Genomic DNA, 14,157 nt, shown 5'->3' with positions numbered 1-14,157 from the left:
TCGAGGGTGGGGCCTTGCTACAAGGGGAGAACACTTTCATTCTGCAAAGTGCGCTCTTGCTTTGCAGTTAATTACTAATGTCTTGGAAAAGTGAAGTTTCTTTGTCTGGGTTGTTCCCCTTCAATCTATGCCCCTGTGCCACAGGTTCTGCTTTTGAAAGTAGGCTGTTCACCACTCACCTGGGTCTATGTGTGAGGGGGAATTTCAGTCACTACAGACTTCCTCCCTTGTACGCTGGTAAAACCAGAGGCCACTCACAAGTTCCTCTCATTCCCCACCCTAAGGAACTCAACAAGCAAACCATATTAGCAATGGGATAAGATCAAGAACATGGTGGGAGATTAACTCTTGAAGCCCCAGACTGAATTGCACCAGCTTCAGTTGATATGTAAGCATTTCATTCTTATTTTATTCATACCATGAAATCTTGGCTCTAACCTAGAAATAAACAAGCTGCTAAACAGTCCACTTCTGTCTCTGAGATGGTTCTCGAGTCTCCCCTTGGATATCAGCCTGGAAATGTTCAGAACCAGCTAGGGGAAAAGGAGAGAATCAAAGTACAGTCCTGATGATAAAATTCAGTGCAAACAGAGAAGGGAGTGAACAACAGCATACACAAATCTTAAAGTGGGTAATTGGATAATAGGTGATAAAAGTAATTGTGGAAATTGTGTGCCTATTAAAAAGGCTATTCAGAACAAAGAAGATATGCTATCTGATTCATCGTACACTGAAAGATAGCTTAAGCAGCTACTGGAAGCTTAAAAAATGTAATGACAGGCTTTTATTACAGATGAATTCAACTGTATTTCGTACACTGGAGGATATTTCTGTGTTGTCTCTTAGCACAGGAAATTACCTAATAAGGATATATATTATGCACCAGCCTTACTGCACGCAGGGAATGCTAGATTATTATCAACCACGTTTAACACATGAATAATTGTAAGTGTACCAAGGTTATCAATATAAATAATTAAATTAATTCTTCGTATGATGAATTAGAACCAGTTGATATGCCATAAAGCTTGTGGACCAGCAGAAAGTCCAGAAGTTGAATAAGCTTCCTAGGAAGGAGAGTATCTTCATAAATGGAAAAACTAAAAGTGGAATAAAATGCTTGTTTATCATATTTGTATAGGAGCATCACTAGTAACAATCTTCCTAAAATTCAACATGGATTACTTTCTCACTGTCGAATATAACTGGTCTTTTATCCTATGTTTCTCATCACAGAATCTTCTCACTCCTAAAGGAAGGCCTACTAGTGACGATACTTTTGGCTCAGATCCTTGCAGTACCTTATTAGGTGACTTATATGCAGAAAACAGGTGAGGTTACCAAACAATTGTGTATCAGAGAACTGATTTCCAGAAGCATATAAACTGAAGTGCTACTCACAGAATGTAATCTGACCTTCAGAAAGGCTTTGGAAGTGGGGTAGGGATCCTTTCTTCTCCATGATGGGAATTCGGAGAACTAGAGAAAAACCTGCTGATTTTCCCTCTAAACATCACCTCACTGCGTGCAGTTTTTTGAAACAGTTCTTCCCTTACCTCTACTCATTTATTCTTCAAGCTATTTCTAACCACAAGCTACCAAAGCAAAAGGGTTTCAACTTGCAGCCACATCACAGAGAGGTCCCGTTACCTCAAACCTTGTCTGGTGCTTGGTAGGTAATTTTTCTCCCTATTAAAACCACATACAACATCACTCATTCTGAAGTCTCTCAGTCAGAAACAGGTGTTTACATAGATTCTGCTACTGAGTTTTTTGGTAACAGTAAGATGAGATCTACGAGCAAGGGATTCCCTTGTATGTTCCATATTCTTTCCAAAGCTATGTTTTCCATTGAACTTGTTTTATCTGGAGGTAATATGGCTTGTGAGTCTTGTATACCATCCTTTAACATTGAATATCCATTCAGACAACATGTGGGGGTCTGCCCTCTTCTCTTAAGAGAGCCTATGGATCTCTCTGACTGTGGAACTTGTGAGGTCTGAAGCTCTAGAGCATGATCCTCTGCATTTAACTCTTCATTACATATGCTGCTATGGCGTTGAAGATATGAGTCGAAATATCTTTGTTGCATTTTTCCATAATGAGAGAGTAGGAGCAAGAAAATGGCTGCTGCAAGTTACTGGCTGAGAATTTGCAACCACTTTTTCTCATGTGGAACTCCACCTTAGGATCCTTAACAGTCTGAATGTAGACTCCACTGAAATATGTGCTCCCCTTTTCACTGTGACAGGTTGTCACTCACTGATGTTCCCTTGTGGTACCCACAGGTTTATAACCATGGCTACATTTGACCAAAGACTTCTCTTCACTGTGTGGGCATCCCCTCCTAGAGTTGTTGCAATTCCTAATGGCAAAAAAGTGCTTTTGACAGTCCAGCTTTCATGAGTTCCTGAGTTTTATATAATGGCATCTATACAAGGACTTTTGCCAGTGGGAAATTTCATTAAAATGTCATTAAAATATCACAGTCCTAGCTAATTTCACTATATTGGCAAAGATTTTCAAGCACAGACTGGACTAAATCCATGTCAAATGAATTTTCACTGGAAGAGGAGTAACTTGAGTCAGTACTAATCCAGAAAGCCTCATGGATTTTTTAAGAACCATTACGATACACAATCACTTACAGAAATGAAAAGCAATTCATTTCTTATTTTATTAGTAACTTTGAAAGTGTCTATAAAGCAAAATTCAGCAAAGAAGAAGATTTCCCTTTGGCAATTTATATGGCTTCAAAATCTGTTTACATCTCAGCTACATTTTATTATTTACTGTATTTGGAAAAACTTGTTTTGGCTTTAAGGCATGTTCAAATAGCTGTAAGATTTTATGACAGTTTTTAACGATCTTCATTCTGAAGGCAACAGATTTTCAATTTACACATTCCTGCTTATTTATAGTCATCCAATCTCTCAAAAGTTTTGTATAATCTCAAGCAATTAACATGGAAGAGTGCTCTAATACCATCTATCCTTGAAGTCTACATCCAGTCTACATACTAGGACCTGTCAGTACCACCAGTAAGATGCAAGTAGTATTGTTTAACATCCCTTCATGGAGTTGTGCCTTGAACCTATAGTCCAATTGAAGTTTCCCTCCATGAAAATCAGATACTTTAATAGTCAAAATTAAACTATAAGGATGAAGTACATCTGAGATATACTTAATAAGAGCATATTGTAGAGAAAGAAAAATGTTGTTGCTGAAGGTTCAACAACCACCCTGTATTTCCTTTGGGGGGTGTCACTTTAGACTGACTCTAGTCTGATTCCATGGACTGAATTCCCATTTGCAGCTGGAGTTCTGAGCCACATCTTCAGTTTCATCTGAAAAGAATCCAGTTTATGCGCTCTAACACTGTTACGTGGTGAAAATTAAAGTACAGTAGGTGAGGAGGAGCCGGAAATTAATTTTAGAAGTGCACTTATGATCTGAACTAGATTGCTGATCTACAGTCACCATTAGAGAGGATTCTTTCCTTGGGTCTGTAGTGACCTCCACCAGGATGTACCAGAAATACCTCTGCTGTATGGCGTTTGATTGGGATATTTAAGCAGCAGTTCTTTCTTGCGAGTGCAGCTGTATCTAAGAAGAAGTCTTGCTCTCCTAATGTAAATAATACTTTCCAGACTTGCATCTTATTAGGATTGTATCTCTTAGCAATCTCTCAGAACTCTGAAGAGAAAAACACTATTCACAAATGAACATGTCTTTAGGTAGCTGGAGGGTTTCAAACTGTGCTTCCTGTTCTCTGCCATCACTTTCACAAGGACTTTGTATCTGGAATTTTGCATAAACAGAGGAATAGAAGCACTAGAAGCCAGTGCTCTTTATACATCCTCACAGTAGACATTTGGCTGTATAAGAGGTGAAGCATGCATGCAAGCCTCATATCACAGCTCTATGTGTATGACTAGGTCAGGTGTGCATGACTTGTGTATGACACACTGTAGTATATTATCTATAGAAACTGTTTCCATATAGAAGGAGGTACTGATAAGAAAAATTATGTTTGGATTAATTATGGTTCATTCTTTTGTAACCTTAGACCATCCTTACTATATAAGTCACATGCAGTTAGATTCTTTAGTCTTCATTTTTGCTTTCTTGCCTGTAGGTTTTTTCAGGTGCCTTGAAATCTGCAGGGTTTGGTAAAAAGCTGACATCTTTCACTAATCTGGTAGAAAAAATTAGCAGTCTAGAGGTAAATAGCTCCATCTTAAACTGTTCATTTTTTTAGAAGCACAGTTTGCTTACTGCTTTGACAAATGCTACATCAGCCATGTAAAGACTGCAGGCCCAGTGCAGGAGTTGGTAATTTTTTGTTTGGTTGCAACTGTTTTGATCTGTATTTTGGTACTATTTTTTTTTGTAAAGCTGTTCTGCTAGCAGTATATGGGTTGACACTTTATTTCCTCCCTCCTGTTATTCTCTTGACTGTGGTTATTGGATTTTGCAATCCTTCTTTTAATACAAGCAATTTTCTGTACCTACAGTCCAGTATTTGACTATACTGAACGGTATTTAACTCTTCTTGTTGTGCCAGAAGTATTACATCAAACATTAAACAATTACGTTATTGTATTATATTATACTGGGGAGGACCAGTTGTGTGAAGGGTCTTAAAAGGACTTCAAAATTTGCTTTTGATGTGGTAATTGAGAGGAATATAGTGGAGAAATACAAAAGAGAGCATTTGAACAGTATTTTGATCCCTCCCTTACACTGGAGAAAGGAAAGAAATGAAAAAGAGAGTCTGAAGCCAGAGAGGAGACTGCCATTGTTCAGGCCAATGGTGGGTGGGAGTTTAGGCAATGAAAGGAAAGTGAAAAATATTGATCTTACAGGTGTCCTGCAAGAGGAAGCTGTACATCCTTGATAAAGCCTTCTTGTGTAGACTGGCATAGTGTCAGAGACAACACCCAAGTGAAAGCAAGACTAAGAAGAATAGCTTTGTCAAAAGAAAGAGGTAAAAGAGAAGGAAAACAGAGAGGTTTTGTTTTGACAATGTTATATTAGTGGTAGCAGTGAAGCATTTTGAAGAATGTTAAAGAAGAATAAGCTAAGAGGTATATATGTATCTCAGAAAATTACAAAAATGCAATTATCTTCCCATTTTAGGAGAGACCTCCACAAATCTGACCCAATTAACATTGTGGAGAGCCTAAGGTCTCATGGCTAAGATGTCCCTGCACTGACAGAGGAGTGCAGAGGAGCTGAATGTGTTGGATGATAAGTGCTTGTATATGGCTGAAAGGGAAAAGGGGAAAGAGCAACTTGATGTATCTTAGTTTGTAGGACTGGATCAATTCACAATAATTCCCAGAAGGAGTTAAACGTTTTCTGGGGTTAAAGTGAATCAGAATCTGTATACCGTGTGCTGGAAATTCCCTAAATGATTTCAGTGGTCATCAAGAAAAGGGAAATGGTTCTTTTCTGAGTAGGAGATGGTAGGAGACAGAGGAGTAGACACCAAAACAGAGCCATGGCTGAGTATTTATAACTCAGCTGACTGTCCCCAGATTGCAGGATTCCTGCCAGCTGAGAAGGTGACAGACTTTCCTAGTGGCTTTGTCTGTTGAGGGGGCTCTTGTTAGTAACCGTTGTGACCCATTGTGACTGATAACACAATGAACTGAGATAGTTACAGCTCTATTAGGGATACTACATGCAGTTATGTACACCATGGGCAAATATAGGTAAAGCTGCTGATAAAATGTGCTCTGCTGATAAATGGAGCTTCAACTCTTCTGCAGTCACCTTATTCCCACTCCTATGCCCCTGGGCTTATTCAAGTTGTTTGTCTCTTCAGCCACAGACCTCACCTACATACATTAACTGATTAATTAAAATTTAATTCAAGTACTGGATTGTGTATTTTAAGCAGTGGCTAAATTTAACATCATTTACAGTTGCAGCATGCTATTACCAATGTTGTTTTCATTTAATTCAATAATACAGAAATTAAATTTAGTTTAACTAGTACAAGTACTATGTTTAGACCTATATTTTCCAGTCATGATTTAGTGACTTTTCAGCTTATGCTTTGTAGACCTCTCGCAGTCCATGGAGTATCTCTGAGGGATCAGAGAAAAATAACAAAAAGTAACCCTGTTATCAGTGGGCTTAAACTGACCACAGAAATTGCATGTATGTTTGCACCTACATGGAAGCATTTTAGAGATGTGCAAGTAAAAATGTTTTTGAACTCTGTGACATAGAGGAACCTCTGATTTTATTTTCTTTGTGTTACTTTTCTTCTGAGTACCATTTGCCTCTAGCCAAGATCTTGCCATCCTCCCCCGGTCCCTATCTGGCTGTAGGATTTCTGCTGTGGTGAGAAATAGCGTAACGAGTCTCTCCTGAGTTAGTTTCTCCACCAAACCAATGGCAAAGTTTGCCTTTGGAGCAGCGGTCAGAGGACAAAGACTTCAGCAGGGCTGGTGCTGTTTATCTCACTATCCCAACCTACAGTCTTTCCTCAGTCCTGCTCCTGCTCCTCCCCGTTGTTGCTTCTGCCTACTTTCCTAGTAATCTCTCCATGATACTGTGGCTAGATGAGGCTTTTCCACTGTTTTATTCCTAATCATTCATGTAAACATAATCTTTCAGGACAGAACTCTACTCACCCATCCACCCTGCCTCTGGTGTTAAAGATGTCTGAGGTATTGTATAAGATTCCTCTACAAATTAAGATCCTCTCAATATTGCTTTTTGCTTCATGGCTATTATTCTGGTCATGATACCACTTTTCATGCTTAGTGCAGATTACTGTCAACCTAGAATAACCCAGCATTACTGACAGCCCTGCCATGGTTTAACCTTCCAAAGGCCATCACTCCCATATGCATTATGCAGAAGTTTTTTACATTTATGGGAATGCATTTCCACTTTTAGTTCATGCTACATAACTGCATGAACCTGTGCAAAAATCTGTTTTGTACTAAATATTTTTAAATATGCAGAGCTCTTTGAGTGTTTTGGAATGAAAATTATGGTGGTGGGTACAGAATTTAAAGCAAATCCGGTCTGCAATTAAACACAAACCCACAGCAGTAGCTGCTGGACTGAGCTCACCATGTAGTTTCCAAACAAGCTGACAGCAGTAGGAATCGTGGTTTATAAAAAGCTGCCAGCAGTGCTGAGCTGGTGAAGAGAAAGAGGAAGCTACAACGGGAAAGAGAAAAAAAGCACAACCAAAGGCAACTTCACTTCTCTGCCTTTACTGTTTTTAAATAGATTTGGCTCTAAGCTGCTGCTGAGGGTGCTGTGAAGAACAGCGATAACCTCACAAACTGAGAGCCCCACAATATTTATCCCTTTCTGAACACGGCCTGCAAATCGCATCCCAATTCTAAGGGACTTATTTATGGTTTTGTGCGTACATATGAGAATCTGTGTATGTATGTAAGTATGAATGTGCACCTACACCATGTTACCAAAACTATTGCTCAATAGCATGACAGTAAATAGAAGTTTACCAGAACAGCTTTTGCCATTTTACTCCGCCTTCGCACGATATGCTGAGCTGTTCTCCTGAGATTGTTTCCTGATGTCCCCATCCACCTCAGGCTGTGGATTTCAGTTGATTATTCTTCTTGTCCTATGAAAAGTGAAAGACTGCTTCTCATCCTCAAACCACCAGTAGCAGGAAATAATTTAAAGTGCTATTGACTACATCGACTTGTACTGGGTGTTAGGACTGGGTGAAGGTGCTCTTGATGAGCTCAGTTGGGGACGAGGGCACAGACTGGCTCCTTTCACTTTGGGAAGGAAACCCATCTGATCAGAAGTTCTCTAGCCGGAAGTCAAGCCTCCTGTGAGGCTGTATCTTGGGTATTTTTGCGAGTGCTAAGCCAGGTGATGGAAGATATGCTGCATGAAAGGGAGAGCGTAATTGGAAAGCTAAACCCAGAAAGCAGTGGAATGTGAGAAAGGCTGATAATTAGAATTAGTTGGATTAGAGTCTCCTTTATTTTCTGTCGTACTGGGATCACAGCTTTGATTCTGTGTATTTTAGTTGAGATGCAATTAACTTTTTGTAGAGCTAGTCAGAAGACCAGGAAGAAGAAAGCATTGAAGAGGGAAATACGTTAGGGGCTCTGCAGGTTAACTGCATTTTGTGTCACTCTGTATAGTTACCTCTCTGAAAGAAGGACCTGGCAGAGTCTCTCTGCATGTTCACTGCTCTGAATCTGAACACAAAGAATCAAAATGAAAACCATACAAAGCTGTCATAATCTGTTTCAGTATCTGTGCTTGTCCTAGGAAGAGAACTACCATTGGCACGCCCTGGAAGAATTGGGCATGATCCTTGAGGATAAACTGAGGACATGTTTAATCTGCAATCAACCTGTATTGTTGCAATATGGGTCACAACACTAGCCAACTCTCCTCTGTGAGTGGGAGGCAAAAGTCAGTAACAGAACACATGAATCCCATGACTTCCCGGCAGCTAGAATGCTGAGCTTAGTTACAGAGGGTTGTTTAAGCACCCAAACTTTATAACAATGATTTATATCAGTTTATCATTGACTTTTTTGGACCAAACCTATTAGCACATTTGCTTGTAGTGCCTGAGGTATCAGTATATACCAAAGTGTTTTCAGCTCTGGTGGCAGAGACCTTTATGTTTACTAAACAGTTGTGAGTTGGTAGTGGGATCTGCAGTGCTCTTTTTTTTTTTTCTTCTTGAAACATTAACATCAAACCTTCAGGAGGGACAACACTAAAATTACTTCCTTTCACAAGTTCCCTCTTGATGAGGAAAGGATGGCCTAATGGATATGTATTCTTCCTCAGAATCTCCTTCAGAGAACATTTCCCATTTCTTCCTATTCCCATTTTGCATGAGGTCAGAAGAGACCAGGCTTTTCTTTATGGCCAGTATGTGTAGGCTTGGAAAGAGACACCGTGTAGCAGCTTTTCCATCCAACAAATACACTTAGTTCCTTTGCAATGTGCACAAGCCTGGGATCAGTCCTACCTGTCTTTCTGCTATAATGGAAAGAAGGTTTCCTAAATATTTTTCTGTTTATTCTCCTGATCCATTTAGTTCTTAGAAAGATCATAACTTGATGCAGATCTTTTAGTTACTTATAAAACCATGATTCCTGAGACAGGAGTAGTGAACAGATCCTAAACATATTCATGGTCAGACATCACCAAATGGTCTAGATAAGCTTTCAAAGAAATGAGGACAAATTATTCATCTTGACCCCAAAGAATTACATCTGGCTTGTTGTTGGGAACATCACTGATGAAAGACGCTTGATTGAAATATAAAAAACAACCCAAATCAGGAAGTCATTATCATGCTCTTTCAACAAAATTAGATGTAAACCATTTACAGTGGCTTTTTTCAAGTAAAGGCTTAATCCATCCCAGGTTAATTTTCAAAATCTATATTCTTTACATTCTTGAAACAATCAAGATTTAACTTTTGAAACTAGATATGTTAGCCTGTAATCCTTGTAAGTTTAAAAGGCATTATGTTCTTAAGTCTGATTCATGTATATTTTTCTATGGAGAACCACCTCCATTTTGGAAACCCAAAGATCTGATGAGTCACATTTTGTCAAATCTGTGATGGTCTGTTTATTTACCACCTTTTCATCAAAAGCTATTTATTGTCGCTATCACTTCAGAAAAGGCGAGTTGTCTGAAAATAAGTTTTCTTGGCAGATCCTCCTTACAGGGTGATCTTGTGACAATAAAGCCTCATGCAAGAGTAACAAAAATAGCTGCTAATTTAAATGTCAGTGAGTTTACAGTCTCTCAGAGATTTTTCCCTAAACTTTATTCCTATGTGCTATGATGCTAAACACGCACCTTAGACACTGAGGGCCTTCTATTCCCAGAATAACACTAAATAGTTTAGAGGGCCACAGTAGGATTATCCACACCCCAGAGTGCAGCAGCATCTTCAAGATCCTCTAGACAGACTTGTATGCCTCCATAGTAAGGCACTAAGAAGAAACTTCAGCTCAGCCATGGGTCTGGCCATACCACTGTATGTCATGTACCTCCCTTGGCATCAGTCTGAAGATCTCTGCACAATAATATATTATTCAGAATACACATACTTTGTGACAGTTTATAGTTCACTGAAAAAAATCTCCCCCAGGGAATTTGTCTCAGTCCTCAGGACAATTTTCTCACAAATCCTGTCAGCTAGCAGGACCTTCCACTTATTTTAGCACACTCCACTGAGGCTAAAACTGTTTTCTCAGCCTGTCTTAGATGTGTTGCATTACGTTACTCTGTGACCTGACTGACAGATTAGATGTTAACTTTGGGGGAGACCTCTTCCAGAATCTGTAGTGAGGACTCCAGTGGTCCTCTTCTTAGCAGTCAGAAATTACTAATTTGTCACTAGGGAATCCACTTGGAATCGATATGAGCATCTGAAGTGGTTTTAAAGTGATTATGTACTTCTGCAGTTTCTGATACTTCCACCTTTTGTGTGTGTGGATTCCCCAAGCCACTTTTTTCCTTCACATTTGTTATATGCTTTCTACCAATGAGATGTTGGATTTGTTGTGGAACATATGTGTATTAGAACAAAGCACTACTTTTCTTTCTTTTTCTTCCAGCTGTTTAAGAATAAAGGGCACCCATCCTGTTCAGTACCAGTTATTGGACAAAAAATTTAAGGCCTCTCACACATGCGTGTGCACCACAAGTATGATCTACATTCACCAGCCTCTCCTCCTCTGGATATTGATAAATCCATATCTTTAAATTTTGTGTCTATATTTCAGGAGAGCATTTTTATTGCATTTGACTAGACTGGAAATGCAAGGAATTTCTGCAAAATATTTCTTCAGTAATTTTTCCCCTGGGTCCAAAATTTCTTCAAATTACATGTAAAGCTGTTCAAAAAACCATCAGAAAACAGACTGTGGAACAGTTTGATGCTGATCTTTGCTACACCTTTCATATTTTGCAGTGACTTTGGCTGTATCTGTCTCCAGCATACGCTTATGGTCATGTATAGAAGCTTCTTTATAGAGAGGAGTCAAAGAAGTTTCACCCAGGCTAGGAAGGTTTTTATTTTTTTTTACCAGTTTCTCATTATAGTGTTGAGAGCATATCACTTGTTCTCCCTGTTTGATTAGGAAAGGAACCTGAATAGAAAAAGTGAAAACAAGATGAAGAAAAGGACTTTTCTTTTTAAAAGTAGTAGTATCCTTTTACAGTCCTCTTACATAAGAACAGAAGAAGCTCTTGCTCTTCTTCCACATTCTGTACCATTTTATCCAAATTAAAAAACTTGTAGGTTTGATAAACACACATGGTCTTGGTCCAGAACAGAGAAAAGAGTTTACTTGGAAAATGAGAACTGGACCCTGAATTCCTAACTACTACTTTTTGAATTGTCATCCAGCCCAGCCCTGCAACTTTGCACATATATGTTCTTTTATGAAGTGATATGAATTTGTTAAATTCTGGGAAATTCTGTCACCGCAACTTTTCCTCTTTAACAGACTTAAGATTTATCTAACTGATAGCTATAAGCTCAAGCTTGTATTCATGCCCATACAACCTGACCATCTAAGGTGAAAACAGCAAAGTTATGTGAAAGGACAAGCCTGAAGACTAGCAGTGTCTGGACTCTGCTGATGATTATCTTTATGGGAAAGAATAAGGTTCCAGATTGCCCAACACTGCATATGCATGATTTCTCTAGAATTCCCACATCCTGTACTTTGCTAGTTTGCCCACACTGGTGTCGACAAATCCGTGTTTATCAAGCCTTGAAGAAGAGAGGATTAGGATCGGTTTTGGTCAACTTATTCATGGACTTCTGCTGGAGCACAGTCCATGGACACAGTGCACCATCTGTTAGCATAATGCAATTTAGAGGCTCTTTCTGTGAAGCCTGCTGTTATTTCATATACGTTCTTGCTGCTGATAATCAGTGGACAAACAACTTTCATAACAACACTGCAACCCTCCCACCCCCACCTAGCAGTCTGACAGTTGACTTGATGGTTAGCCACGGACTTGTAGCAGTCTTAGGTAGCCAGTTTCCAGATAGCAGCCTGTCTTTCTGGTCAGTATGGGCTCTGTCACTCATGGTATGTGGTTCCAAAGGACTGGGCAGGTTTATCACACAGGTCTGTGAAGGCCTGCTTCCTCATGCAGAAGTTTTGGAGCTGCTGTGGTATATCAGTAACTGTGAAATAATGTGATTTGATCCTCTGTGTTAGTTCAGTTCCAGAAAACACAGTTGGACATTTTGGGAAAGTGAATATAATTCATCATGTCATCCAAAATGATGGATGCTGATAAATCCATAGATGACATATCCCTCCATTTTGTCTTTTTTTACCACCATCTATTATATCCATCTTACCACCCTTCATGTCTTTTAGCATTGCATTTCCTCTCAAGTTCCAAGACCTGTCTGCTACTCTCTACACTGCTTCTCCAGTTTGTGAACACTTCAGTTGAGGAATTGCTCTGCAAGAACCATGCTAGCTCCATATTGCTGTAAACTGAGCTGCATGCCAGACCATCGAAGATGGCATCAAAGTTTGGGGACTGCAGTCATTCTGCTTTTAAAGTCAGGAAAGGAAAATAAATAAGTTATCTTATAATGCACCACAGATAGTCTCAGAAGAGTTTTGCTCAGTGGTATGGTAGGGAAACTCGGATGTGCCCCTTCTTAATCTGGTGTTTTATATGCAAAACCCTGTGTAGATACTGCTAAGCAGGCTTGATGAGATTTTCAGAAAAGAATGTGAGTAAAGAGATGGATGCTTGAAGGTAGAGCCACTGAGCCAGATGAGAAAGATACCTAATGTCATGTCCTCATTTCTTGCATCCTCCAGCAGTGACAATGTCTTCGTCCTATGAACTGGGAACTCAGGAACCCTACACTTGAGCTCAGAGAGCTTCAGATTAAATCGGTGAGTGAAAAGAGGAGAAAGTGAAACAGATGCAGTGTGGAGAGAGGAACTCAAGCTCTTTCGTATTCACTTCTCTGTGAAAACTCAGGGCAGGCCCATGACAAGAATTCAGAAAGCAAAGGGACAATCATCCATATTGAACATTTGTGTAAAACACAGTTTAAGATTATGGAGGACCAGGGAAGAGTAGGAGGGTGTGAAAGTCCAGGAAGTGGAAAATGTTGTCCAAATATTTGGGAGTATTTTAGACAATGTAGTGTGTGGTTCAAATAGATAGTTAAAAGCAGAGGTGTTAGCATACAGATAACAGAATAAAAAAGCATTCTCTAGTATGTGTGTTAAATGCATCCAGCACAATGTAAACATTTGACAGTCATTTGGACTGAACATAAAGTCACTTTGAGGCACAAGACATACAATAAGATCAAGGGGTAACAGACCTATTTGGTTTAAATAGTAGTGTCTGTCCCTCTCTGGGGTAGATCCAAATGTCAGGAGTGACCACACATACCTGCCCAGGAGGGTTGCACCAGTCCTTCCTTTAACCACTGCTCCTTTCAGCCTTAAGGGAGATTTTCTAGGCTCTTATATTCTCACTGTCTCCTTTTCATTTTGCATAGATCTTGTTTCCAGAATGTAAACCTGGGCTGCTTTTGGGTATGGCACTGAAGACAACAGCAATGAATTAAGACTTTAATTGTGAGACTATCTGGAGCAGGCTGGGGAGCTTGGATCTGAACTGAAACAAGTTTTTAAAAAAATGACATTAGTTTACCAAAAGCGTCTAGTGCTGTGATGGATATCTTAAAGCACAGAGGAAAGCCTGATCAGTGGGCTTAGTGCACACTGCCCTGTCTATGCAAGATTTCTCAAGCATATTTATTAGTATATGTTAACTAACAGGTGTTAGCCTCAAATTTCTAGACAATCTAGGGGCTAATGTGAGTCTGGAACTCAAAGTACAGTATGAATTTAACTGCTTTTTTTTTTGTTTGGTTTCTTTTTTGTGGGGTTTGTTGTTGTTGTGGCTTTTCTTGCTCTTGCAAGCAGGTGCTTCAAATATTCATTTAAGTTTTGAGAGTGTCCTGCTCAGGAAAGCATCTTCTGTAATTCTGGTTATATTGTAGCTATTTGTAAATAGGCATGGAGAATGTCTCATATTGATATGAAAGTTTTAATAATAATCAGATGATGTTGTAACAGGATAGATTTATTCTGC

This window comes from Tyto alba, unplaced genomic scaffold (assembly GCF_018691265.1).
Source record: "Tyto alba isolate M040663 unplaced genomic scaffold, T.alba_DEE_v4.0 Super-Scaffold_18, whole genome shotgun sequence".
Classification (NCBI taxonomy): domain Eukaryota; kingdom Metazoa; phylum Chordata; class Aves; order Strigiformes; family Tytonidae; genus Tyto; species Tyto alba.
The sequence above is the reverse complement of the archived record's forward strand: the minus strand, read 5'-3'. Positions refer to the sequence as shown.